Source organism: Leopardus geoffroyi, chromosome B2 (assembly GCF_018350155.1).
Source record: "Leopardus geoffroyi isolate Oge1 chromosome B2, O.geoffroyi_Oge1_pat1.0, whole genome shotgun sequence".
NCBI lineage: Eukaryota > Metazoa > Chordata > Mammalia > Carnivora > Felidae > Leopardus > Leopardus geoffroyi.
This window is the reverse complement of record NC_059332.1, coordinates 14,773,274-14,783,943: the sequence shown is the minus strand read 5'-3', so window position 1 is coordinate 14,783,943 and position 10,670 is coordinate 14,773,274. Positions and strand designations below refer to the sequence as shown.

At 47.2% G+C, this 10,670-nt stretch overlaps 1 long non-coding RNA gene across 1 annotated transcript; it reads left to right on the top strand.

The window, feature by feature from the left end:
- LOC123609687 lies at window positions 1–8,930 on the top strand. The gene is made up of 3 exons (XR_006717899.1): window positions 1–417; window positions 6,483–6,562; window positions 8,725–8,930. It is a non-coding gene; the product is annotated as an uncharacterized LOC123609687 (long non-coding RNA).
- The last annotated feature ends 1,740 nt before the right edge of the window (window positions 8,931–10,670 follow it).

Below are 10,670 nucleotides of genomic sequence, written 5' to 3'. Positions count from 1 at the left end.
CCAGCCTGACAGGTGACCTTGACAGAATTACAGCAGCCGTATTTTCAGTTGGTTGAGCCAGTCGTGGCCAATTTCTCTAGAGCGTTAGGTGCAAACAGAAGTCCGCGACTCCTCGTTGCACGCGCGCGTCCGCCCCTTCCCCTTCGCTGTTTAAAGTATTTACCCTGTGGCTTGTACAAGCGACATCTTTCTCTTCCCTGGTGAGCATGAGCGTCTCCGGTCTTCCCTCCTCCCTCCGCTGGGAGGGCAGCGAAGCAACGCGGACAAGGATCTTGTTCCAAGCCCATTGAGCAGTGCTAGCGTGTAGTGACCTTCTGCACCAGTAATTCCGTCTTTCGGGGATTGAAATTGATTTTCCTCCTCTCTGTGTGTGAGCACAACCCGAGGGTACAGCTCCGTTCCGAAAGCTGATCTCAGGTGTGTATTTAAAGGCGAACGGCAACACTCTTGCAAAGATAAATGAGAAAAGTTGTTTTAAGAATGCCCTCTCTAACCTCCACAAATGAACGAACGGGCTGTGGGCTTATGTTTCCAAAGAGTAGTTTTTAATTTCTCCATGCCAGTGCGTGCGTGTGCGTGTGTGCATGCGTGTGTGTGTGTGTGTGTGTGTGTGTGTGTATGTAGGGATGGGTAAGGTGGATGATGTTAGGAGAGAAGGTGTATAAAACTCCAAATTCCTGCCCACATGGCTGGACTGAGAGCCAGGCAAGCAAGGTGCTTGCTTCTGGTGCAAGATTTAAGGAGGTGTCCAAAAAATCAGCACTCAAGCTACACTGTTTTAATGTAATATATTTTTATTTGTTTTTTTTTAAATTTTTCAAATGTTTATTTATTTTTGAGAGAGAGAGAGAGAGAGAGAGAAAGAAAGAATATGAGTGGGGGAGGGGCAGAGAGAGAGGGAAACATAGAATCCGAAGCAGGCTCCAGGCTCTGAGCTGTCAGCACAGAGCCCGACGCAGGGCTCAAACTCATGAACCTCGAGATCATGACCTGAGCCAAAGTCGGATGCTCAACCGACTGAGCCACCCAGGCGCCCCCGTAACGTATCTTTAATAATAAGAATTAATGCAAAACTATCCATAACGAACAACATATCAGCATTTACAATACGTAAACGATTGACGTCACTGATCTTCCTTTTAGCCTCAGACTCCAGTATGACTCAGCACAGCACTTTTTCATGAACTTTTGCTCTGTCCTTCATCATTGGTTTTTTTCACCTTAATTTTGATTTTTAAAATCTTGCACGAAGATATTATTTATCTTGCTGACTGAGTTTTGTGGCATCTCTGGAAGTTTCCCACGCTGGTTGAATGACCTCTTCGAGGTCCCTGCCCCCTTCATGAAGGCGTGGCCCGAATCAGAGGCAGGGCTGTTTCCGAGACTGGCCGAAGATCCTAGCTGGCATTTATTTTCAGTTCCCAAACCGGAAACGAGTTGTTGAACTATTCCTCTAGCTGGAAACTATTGGAGCCCAGAATGGCACTCAGATTTTGTCATTTGCCTGGTCGTGGCTAAAGTCATCTTGAGAAGTAAATCGGAATTGGTTCTCTTGGGGGTAGTGTTAATTCTGGATACCCCGTGCACGGTCCAGGAACTCTCCAGGCCATGGGAAGATACAGTGAGGGTCTTGGCAGGGGCTCAGCTTCAAGTTTGATGTCCAGTCCTTGCTGCTGACGTTTGCAGAGGAACCCCAACCTCTTCTCCCAAGCCGCCTAGCTCACGGCCTGTGCCCAGAGTTCCTCCCCCACACACGTCATTGTCACTGGTGTGCCCACCAGCGAGAGGCTGTGTGGGTCTCATTTCAATAGCTGCCCTTTAAGGAGATGGCTTGATGACTTCCGGTGCTCCTGGAAAAGCTGTTTCATAATTGTAAAACCGACCTCTACTCCTCGGCGCTGCAACCCACGGGCGTGTTTCCTGGCAAATCCATCTAATCCAAAATTAAATGACGTTTCCTGGCAAGAGATGGGCAAGCGGTCGAAAATACCACAGGAGCTTCTGGCCTCCACAGGGTAGCTCTTCTCCACCATCAATAGCTCAGTTCATTCCTGGGTCTATTAACCGGGAAGGTGGAGGGGCGACGTCGTGAGTGCGGAGTCCTGCCATTTGGAATAAGAGGCCATCAGGAGGCTGACTCTGGTTTTTAGTTTTAACTTGCCCAGGGTATTCTGTCCCATCTCAATCAACCCTCCCCCTCTCCTAGGCCTTCTTTGAGGCTCGTACCCAACCAAACATTCCCAATTTTCCCTCTTGAGCCATTTAGATCCCATTCTGCTGCCAGAATGATCTTTTTATTTCTTTTAAATGTTTATTTCTTTATTTTGAGAGAGAAGGCACAGGAGGGACAGAGAGAGAGGGAGAAAGACGGAATCTTTTTAAAATGCTGATGTGAGGGTCGCCTGGGTGGCTCAGTAGGTCAAGTGTCTGACTTCGGCTCAGGTCATGACCTTGCAGTCTGTGAGTTCGAGCCCCACATCAGGCTCTGGGTCGACAGCTCAGAGGCTGGAGCCTGCTTCGGATTCTATGTCTCCCTCTCTCTCTGCCCCTCCCCCACTCACCCTCTGTCCCTCCCCAAAATAAAGAAACAGCATTTTTTTAATGCTGATGTGATTGTGTCACTTTACTTTCTAGAACCCTCTGCAACTCCTTCTAGGCTAGAAAATGAGGATCAGTTTCCCTATTTTGGCTCTGCCCAAGTCACTGTGCTCACGGCTCACTCTTCACCCCATCCATCCACTTTGCAGCTCTGTCTCAACCCCTGGGCCTTTGCACATACCCTGCCCTCCTGTCATACTCCAGTTTCTTGTCTTAGGGTAACTGCATGGCTGCCAGCCTTCTCAGAGCTGAGCAGCCGACAAGGTGGCAGTGGGGTCTCAGGGTTCAGCATGTGGATTTAAAAAAAAATGTTTATTTTTGAGAGAGAAAGAGAGAGAGAGAGCACAAGCAGGGAAGGGGCAGAGAGAGAGAGAGAGAGAGAGAGAGAAAGAGGGGAACAGAGGATCTGAAGCAGGCTCTGTGCTGAGGGCAGAGAGCCCGTTGCAGGGCTCGAACTCATGAACTGTCCGGAAGTCAGATGCTTAACCTACTGAGCCACCCAGGCGCCCCATAGCATGTGGACTTTCACCCATTGCCTTGATGTCAGTAGAGTCCCACTCCCCTGCCCTCCACCATAGCTGGTGGTTTTGTTTGGAGCCTTTCATGTTCATTTCACCCCCCAAATAAGACCCCTGCACCCCTTGATAGGTGGGGATGGGAACCAGTCTCCTGCCTCCCTCCTGCCTTCAACCAACCATACTCTAACTTCTGAATCTTTCTAGGGTTCTAGAGAGCAGATCACTGTTCACCCTTGATCTCCCTTTTTGGAGGCACTTAAGACAGCGCTTTCTGGAGGGTTTGCTGACATCGTTGGTTGGACTTCATTTTACTTGTCTGTAGAATCACAAAAATCATACATTATTTTCAATTCCGTTGAAGGAGTTGAAAGAGCTAAGCCCCCAGGTGACTTCTCAGCCGGGATTCTCTTACAATTAGTCAGGGAACTAATCGTGGAGATGTCATGACATTTCTCTTTCTTTCCTGGTTGACTGCGGTCTGAGGGAAATCAGGCACTGTTGGCTCAAGGAAAAACCAACCAATTAATGTACACTTGTTTTTAGATTAAAGTAAAAGGGTCATTGATTGTACGTATCAGTCTCGTTTTTTAGTTTTTTTTTTTTTTTATAATTTCTCATTTTAGTGGACTTTTAAAAATAGATTAATTGCCTGGCATGGATAATGGAGACAGTGTGTTGGGTAAGAGAGTGTGTGAAAGGAAACCAGCAGGTGTTCATGCTGGGGAAGAGAGGTGTGAGTGACGTCACCCTCTGGCTAGGGGAGTTAGCCCGCATCATCCGGGTCCCCTCTGTGACCGGGTGGGTAGTTGCGTAAGAGAGAGACGTTATTGGATCAATTAAGTAGATCATAGCCTTTAAAAGAGACCAAGTTTTCGTTACGCTCTCCAAGAGTAATTTTTATTTAAGTACACGCCGGCCACAGAAGTCTGAAATGTGTTACGACTTAATGTATGTTACCGTGGTCTGGGGACATCACCCTGAATTGCTACTTGGGTCGCTCTGTGTGGTCACCGCTGGCCGCGGCCAGTTACTGGGCAGTCGTTTCCTGGCAGGTGCCAGGATTATTTTGGAAGGGAAAACGAGCAGATGTGCCCCTGGCCTGACTCTCGGCCTGCCTTGGGGACTCGTGTGCCCATTCTATGGGGGCTCTGATACCCTAGGGCACGTAGTTTGCTTTGGGTTAATTGTTCTTACTGGAGGAAGAGCTCTGGGTGAAACCGCCGGGTCTTTCACCAGGGCCAGAAATGGAAAAATCTTCCAAACAGAAAATGAAGTTTAGTTTGGCATTCTGAGAGCTCATTAGCCTGAAAGCATACACTTGGTCTTGCCTGTGGGTTTGAGGAAGGGAATGGCGACGATTCAGTGTTGATACGCTCTGCCATCCGAGAGGCCAGCCTCCTGTCCCTGGGGACTCCTAGAGCCCCGGGTTTGGCTGAAGTCCTGCCTCAGGCCGGTGCTCCTACCCTGTCTCTTTGCTGTCAGGGGAAGGATGGGTCCACCCCAGACTCTCATTTACTCGGCAGGAGCATTTGGTTCTGTTGGGTATCACACTTGGTCTTTTCAAATCTCACTGCTTCCCACGGCCATGCCAACTTCATCTGACGGCCCCCCTTACCCTGCCACGATCGGTCTCTGCCTCCTGTTCCCCCATACGCGGTCTATACCACCGGCAAGTTCAAAATGATAGTCCTGTGATTTCTTCTAATGTCTGAGTACCTTCTTGACCAGCCTGTGCCCGTGGAGGACTTTGTCTAATTTTTTTTTTTTTCAATTACATGGTTCCCACATATGCCGTTAACCCAATTTCTTAAAAAAATTTTTTTAACGTTTATTTATTTTTTGAAAGAGAGAGAGAGAGAGACAAAGACAGATGTGAGTGGGGGAGGGGGCAGGGAGAGAGGGAGACACAGAATCCGAAGCAGGTTCCAGGCTCTGAGCTGTCAGCACAGAGCCCGACATGGGGCTTGATCCCACGAACTGTGAGATCACGACCTGAGCCAAAGTCGGAGGCTTAACCGACTGAGCCACCCAGGCACCCCAGTTTACCCAATTTCTGATGTGGCTAAATTTCATCCCCTGGGCAAAGAAATGTACCAATCTTTGGACAGTCACAGCTGGGTTTGAAAGCAAGTTGGTATCAGTGATGATGTAGGAGTTGTGCAGATTTATGTGACGAGCTTGTCTGATAAGCCACGCCATCAGGGCGGCAAACGTCCGTCCTTTCCGACCTGTAGCCAAAACTTATCTGTCTCTCATGGTGTTCTTCGAGTGAAGGTCACAGACTCAGATGAAGTGCCAAAGTAAAAACAACTTGTTTTGTCATGAGCTGACTCTGTATGTGAGGGAGGGTGAGTGGGAGCAGGGAAGGGCAGAGAGAGAGAGAGAGAGAGAGAGACAGCCAGGTGCTGTGGACCGAGGAAACGAGGGCTGACAACTTGAGTGGCAACATAGAGACTTCCAAAGAGACAGAATGGGCCATTCTAAGACTGGTTTCTGGGACTTCGTCCTGGCAGAGCTCACAGAGGGAGTGAAAAAGCGGACCGGGGCTCGACACGCCTCGAGGGTCAAATACGTGGGGTCTGAACCCTGACTCTGCCAGTCACTTACTTTGAGACTCGACCCCATGCCCCAGTTTCTTGTGTGGTGGGTGCTGTGAAGACTAAAGAGCCAGCCCTCGTGATTGCTCCCTGCAACTTGTAGGAGTCTGTTTCGGAGGGTGGAGGGAGGTGGGATTGCAAGGTGACAAAGGCCAGGGCTGTGTCCAGGGCTCTCCAACGTAACTGGAGGTCAGGCGGTAGAACCCGGCCGGGTGCAGAAGGAAAGGCAACATTTGCTCAGGGACCGGAAGGGATAGAGTGTGGGCCAGCAAAGAGGAGAGAAAATACCTTAGGAAGAAATCCAAATCAAAGCCGGGGCAGGCCAGCCTAAGGGCCTGCGTGGTCCCAGCCTAAAGGCCTGCGTGGTCCCAGAAACCCCTGGAAAGCGCAGCACCAAGGGTGAACTGTAACGTAAACTGTGGACCTTGAGGGATATTGACGTGACGATCGATGTAGGTTCATTGATTTCAGCTGTTTTCCCACTCTGGTGGGGGACGTTGGTAATGGGGGAGGCTCTTCATGTGTGGAAGCAAGGGGGGGGGGTAAGGGGAATCTCTGCACCACCCCTCAATTTTGCTGCAAACCTAAAACTGCTCTAAAGAAGAAAAGTCTTCCAACACTTTTTTTTTTTTTTTAATATGGCCCCAGGAAGCAAGTATTACATGTGGATAAATACCGTCTAGTCAATGACGAATGGACCATTTCACTTGGGTCTGGGCATTGAAACCTTTATTAATACAAAGTGGTTGTTTTTTCCTTTTCTTCTCAGCAATCATTTTATGCTAGCGGCTCAAGTTGGCGAGAGATTATTTGACACTATAGTTCGGCCTCCTCTTCCTGATGTTGCAGGTATGTGTTTGATTTTAATCCTTCTAAATACGGTATTTTAGGGGCTCCCGGGTGGCTCAGGTGGTTGAGCCTCCGACTTCGGCTCAGGTCACGGTCTCACAGTTCGTGAGTTCGAGCCCCACGTTGGACTCCGTGCTGCCAGCTCGGAGCCCGGAGCCTGCTTCGGATTCTGTGTCTCCCTCTCTCTGCCCCTCCCCACCCCCCATGCTCTGTCTCTCTCTCTCTCAAAAATAAATAAACATTAAAAAAAATTCTAAATACAGTATTTCACATTCAGTTGCACCAAATCGCATCGTCTTTGATTCAAATCATGACTCCAGGCTGCCAAGCTCTTTTGGAGACCGAGATCTGTCCTCCAGTATGCTATAGGGTGTCCCCAGCTTTCTGATAAATGCAGATTTGATATTCATGTTTGATATGCTCTTACTGACCGAAAGGGTAGAAAAGATAAGGCGAGGAACAGTTTGTGTAGAATTCCATCAGCGATTTCTTTCCAGCTTACTATCAGCCCGTTTCAGTCAGCCAGGGGGTGATCATTCCAGCCAGGGTGCCTCATACAGAATCTATTTGCCCTGAAGGGCTAGTGGCCATGCTTCAGGAAAGGCCACCCTTCAGGAAAGGCCAACCCTTTCCTGTGATCCTGGATCTACTGTCTCTCTTCGAAAGGAAACTGCCTTGCCTAACCTCCTCCTTAGGAAAACTTGCTTCACATTTGTCACCACTCAGCCGTGCTGGCTTTTCCAATCGCCTTTGGCCTGATGCAGAAAAAGCTCGACCCATCTGAACTAACAAAAATGAAAAGAATTTTGTAATTTGCAATAGATAGATCTGGTAGTGAAAGGATATGATCGGGCTGAGTTGGGGCTGAGGCACCCCGGAGCTTGCCTCTGCCTAGGGAGGGAGAGAGAGAGAGAGAGAGATAGAGAGAGAGACACGAGGAGGTCTGAAGGCTTCCTTTGTATCTGGGATCGCTCTGAGAAGCGTATAAAAGTGTGGACTCTCTCCCCCAGGGAAGTGTACAAACGAACACATATATGACTTTTTGCTTACGGTTCCAAGACATTTATACATCTTCTAAGTCTTGGGGTAGTTAGTCCTAAAAAAGAGCTAATAAATCTGGTTGGTATTGAGATAGTATAGAGGATTCACAGAGAGAAATGGGGTTGGAGAGAGACAGGCACCCCTAGACCTGCCTCATCTGCTGAGCTCTACACGCTGGGTTCTGGTCTACCTGACCTTTCCAATAAACCGCACTTTTTTTAAAAAATGTTTTTTAATGTTTATTTATTTTTGAGAGAGACAGAGACAGAATGCAAGTGGGTTAGGGGCAGAGAGAGAGGGAGGCACAGAATCCGAAGCAGGCTCCAGGCTCTGAGCTGTCAGCACGGAGCCTGACGCGGGGCTCGAACTCACGAGCTGTTAGATCATGACCTGAGCCAAAGTCGGACGCTCAACCAACTGAGCCATCCCATTTTTCCTGAGATAAATTGAATGAGTCTCTGTTTTTGCAGCTGAAGGTGCCGACTTAAATAATCAGGTCGTCATGAACTGGTAACACAAGCCACACACCCTAGAGTCACATCTGTATCTCCAAACATCACTTTCCAAGGGCATCATTTAAAAAAAAATTTTTTTTTAATGTTTTTTTTTTTTTTTTTTTTTTTTTTTTTTTTTGAGAAAGAGAGACAGAGCGTGAGCAGGGGAGGGAGGCACAGAATCCAAAGCAGGCTCCAGGCTCTGAGCGGTCAGCCCAGAGCCCGACTCGGGGCTCGAAGTTGCAAACCACGAGATCATGACCTGAGCCGAAGTCGGACGCTTAACTGACTGAGCCACCCGGGCACCCCTCCGAGGGCATCATTCTTGACCCTCCATTCTTCTTTCCCAGGGGCAAACCCATTTCTTCCCTCTCACTTATTTGCCTCTATCCTAATGATTTCTCTGCTTCCTTCCCAAACCATAGACCAGATATCCAGCCCCTTGCTAAACAGCTCTATAAATTTTTGCCCCCTAAATGTTGCAAATAAAACTTCAAAAAAGAGCTCATAGCTTTTCACGAAAAAGAAACAGAAAGCAAAAATGGAAGCAAGGCATCCCCAATTGCTTTTCTCTAAATGTGCTTTGTCTTTTCTTTTTTTTTTTTTTTTTTTTTAATGTGTTAACAGTAGCCATTCTATGAAGCCTAAGACGCGCTTCTCTCATCTGACGTCAGTCCAGCCAATCGTGACAGCTTGCTGCTTCTGTCCTCTGCAAAGTTCCCACACCCGTGCGTTTCTTTCACCCCCCACCACCACGATCCTGTTCTGCGTTTTCCTCATCCATCACCTGGATGAGTTTTGTTGTAAAATAAAAGTCTAATCTGTCTCCCTGTCGCCAACCTTGACCACTCTGATCTGTCCTTCAGTGGTAGCCACGTGGTCTAAGTGACAAATCTAAGAAACCCGCGCGTGAAACTCCTTGGCGCTTGTACGGAATCTACGAGACCAGGTGCGCACGTCCTACAGGGCGGCAGGGGGTGGGGGGTGGCCTCCACAGTGTCTCCTGCTTATTGTCCTTCTAGTACATCTCTTGCCCCCCCCCCCCCCCCCCCCGGCATGTCACTTCACGCTCCAGCCAGCTGAGCCGCCTACCCTTCCCGTGACTCTGCTGGGGAAGCCCTTCCCCAGCTGAAGGTTTCTTACAGGCTCCTCTCCAGCTAAATTCCTTTTGGGGATCTGAAATACAAATATACAAAATTACTGACCTTTCCATAAAGGAATTGAGAAGAATTGCACATCCCTCACCACATAGCCAAACATCATAAGATTTCATTTAAAGATATATAACATGTTAAGCCTATCTAATGTCTACTACTTAAGGTCCCCAGCGTCCCTCTTTTGGTGATGTCTTGGTGGCTCCTTTCTGTCGCCAGTGACATCTACCCTGCGACCTCTCCAGCCATCCTCGCTTCAGCCTTTTCTTTCACTTCTATTTCTACCCATCCACCTTAGTTTTCTCCCTCCCTCCTTTCCTCCCTTCCTCCCTCCCCCTCCCTTCCTCCTTCCCCCTTCCTTCCTTCTTTCTTTCTTTCTCTCTTTCTTTTTCTTTCTTCTTTTCCTTTGCTTGTCTTTTTCTTTCTTTCTTCTTTTCCTTTTCTTGTCTTTTTCTTTCTTTCTCTCCCTTTCTTATTTTCCTTTCCTTGTCTCTTTCTTTCTTTCTTTCTTTCTCTCCCTTTCTTCTTTTCCTTTTCTTGTCTCTTTCTTTCTTTCTCTCCCTTTCTTTCTTCTTTTCCTTTTCTTGTCTTTTTCTTTCTTTCTCTCCCTTTCTTCTTTTCCTTTTCTTGTTTTTTCTTTTTCTTTCTTTCTTTCTTTCTTTCTTTCTTTCTTTCTTTCTTCCTTCTTTCTTTCTCTCCCTTTCTTCTTTTCCTTTTTTTGTCTCTTTCTTTCTTTCTTTCTTTCTTTCTCCTTCCTTCCCTCTTCCTTCTTTTTTCTCTCCCTTTTTTCTTCTTTTCCTTTTCTTGTCTCTTTCTTTCTTTCTTCCTCCTTCCCTCTTCTTTCTTTCTTTCTCTCCCTTTCTTTCTTCTTTTCCCTTTCTTCTTTTCCTTTTCTTGTCTTCTTTCTTTCTTTCTTTCTTTCTTTCTTTCTTTCTTTCTTTCTCCTTCTTTCCCTCTTCCTTCCTTCTTTCCTTCCTCCCTCCCTCCCTTCCTTCCTTCCTTCCTTCTTTCCTTCCTTCCTAGAGACAAGTATGATTCTCATTTAGATTTTCCAACTAGCATCCTTCCATTCATCACTCCATCAGCAGAGGCAACATTCTTCTAGGGACTGACCTTTGGAAACTAGGGTGAATCTGAAATATATGAATTTTAACGGATATGTGAATTTGAAATATCACATACATTTTTAAATAACTCATTTTTTCTGGTTATAACAGGAACTTCTGCTCATTGAGGAAATATTAGAAATCACAAAGGAATATAAAGACGAGCACAACAGTTACCTCATCTCTAACTACCACAGATGTAACATATTTCTCTCTCTTTTTCTGTCTTTGGTTTGGCCAGGATCCCCACCAGAAACCAGGAAGAATCTTTCCAAGACCACTTAGAAGGCCGAAATCAAGCCTAACTTGCAAC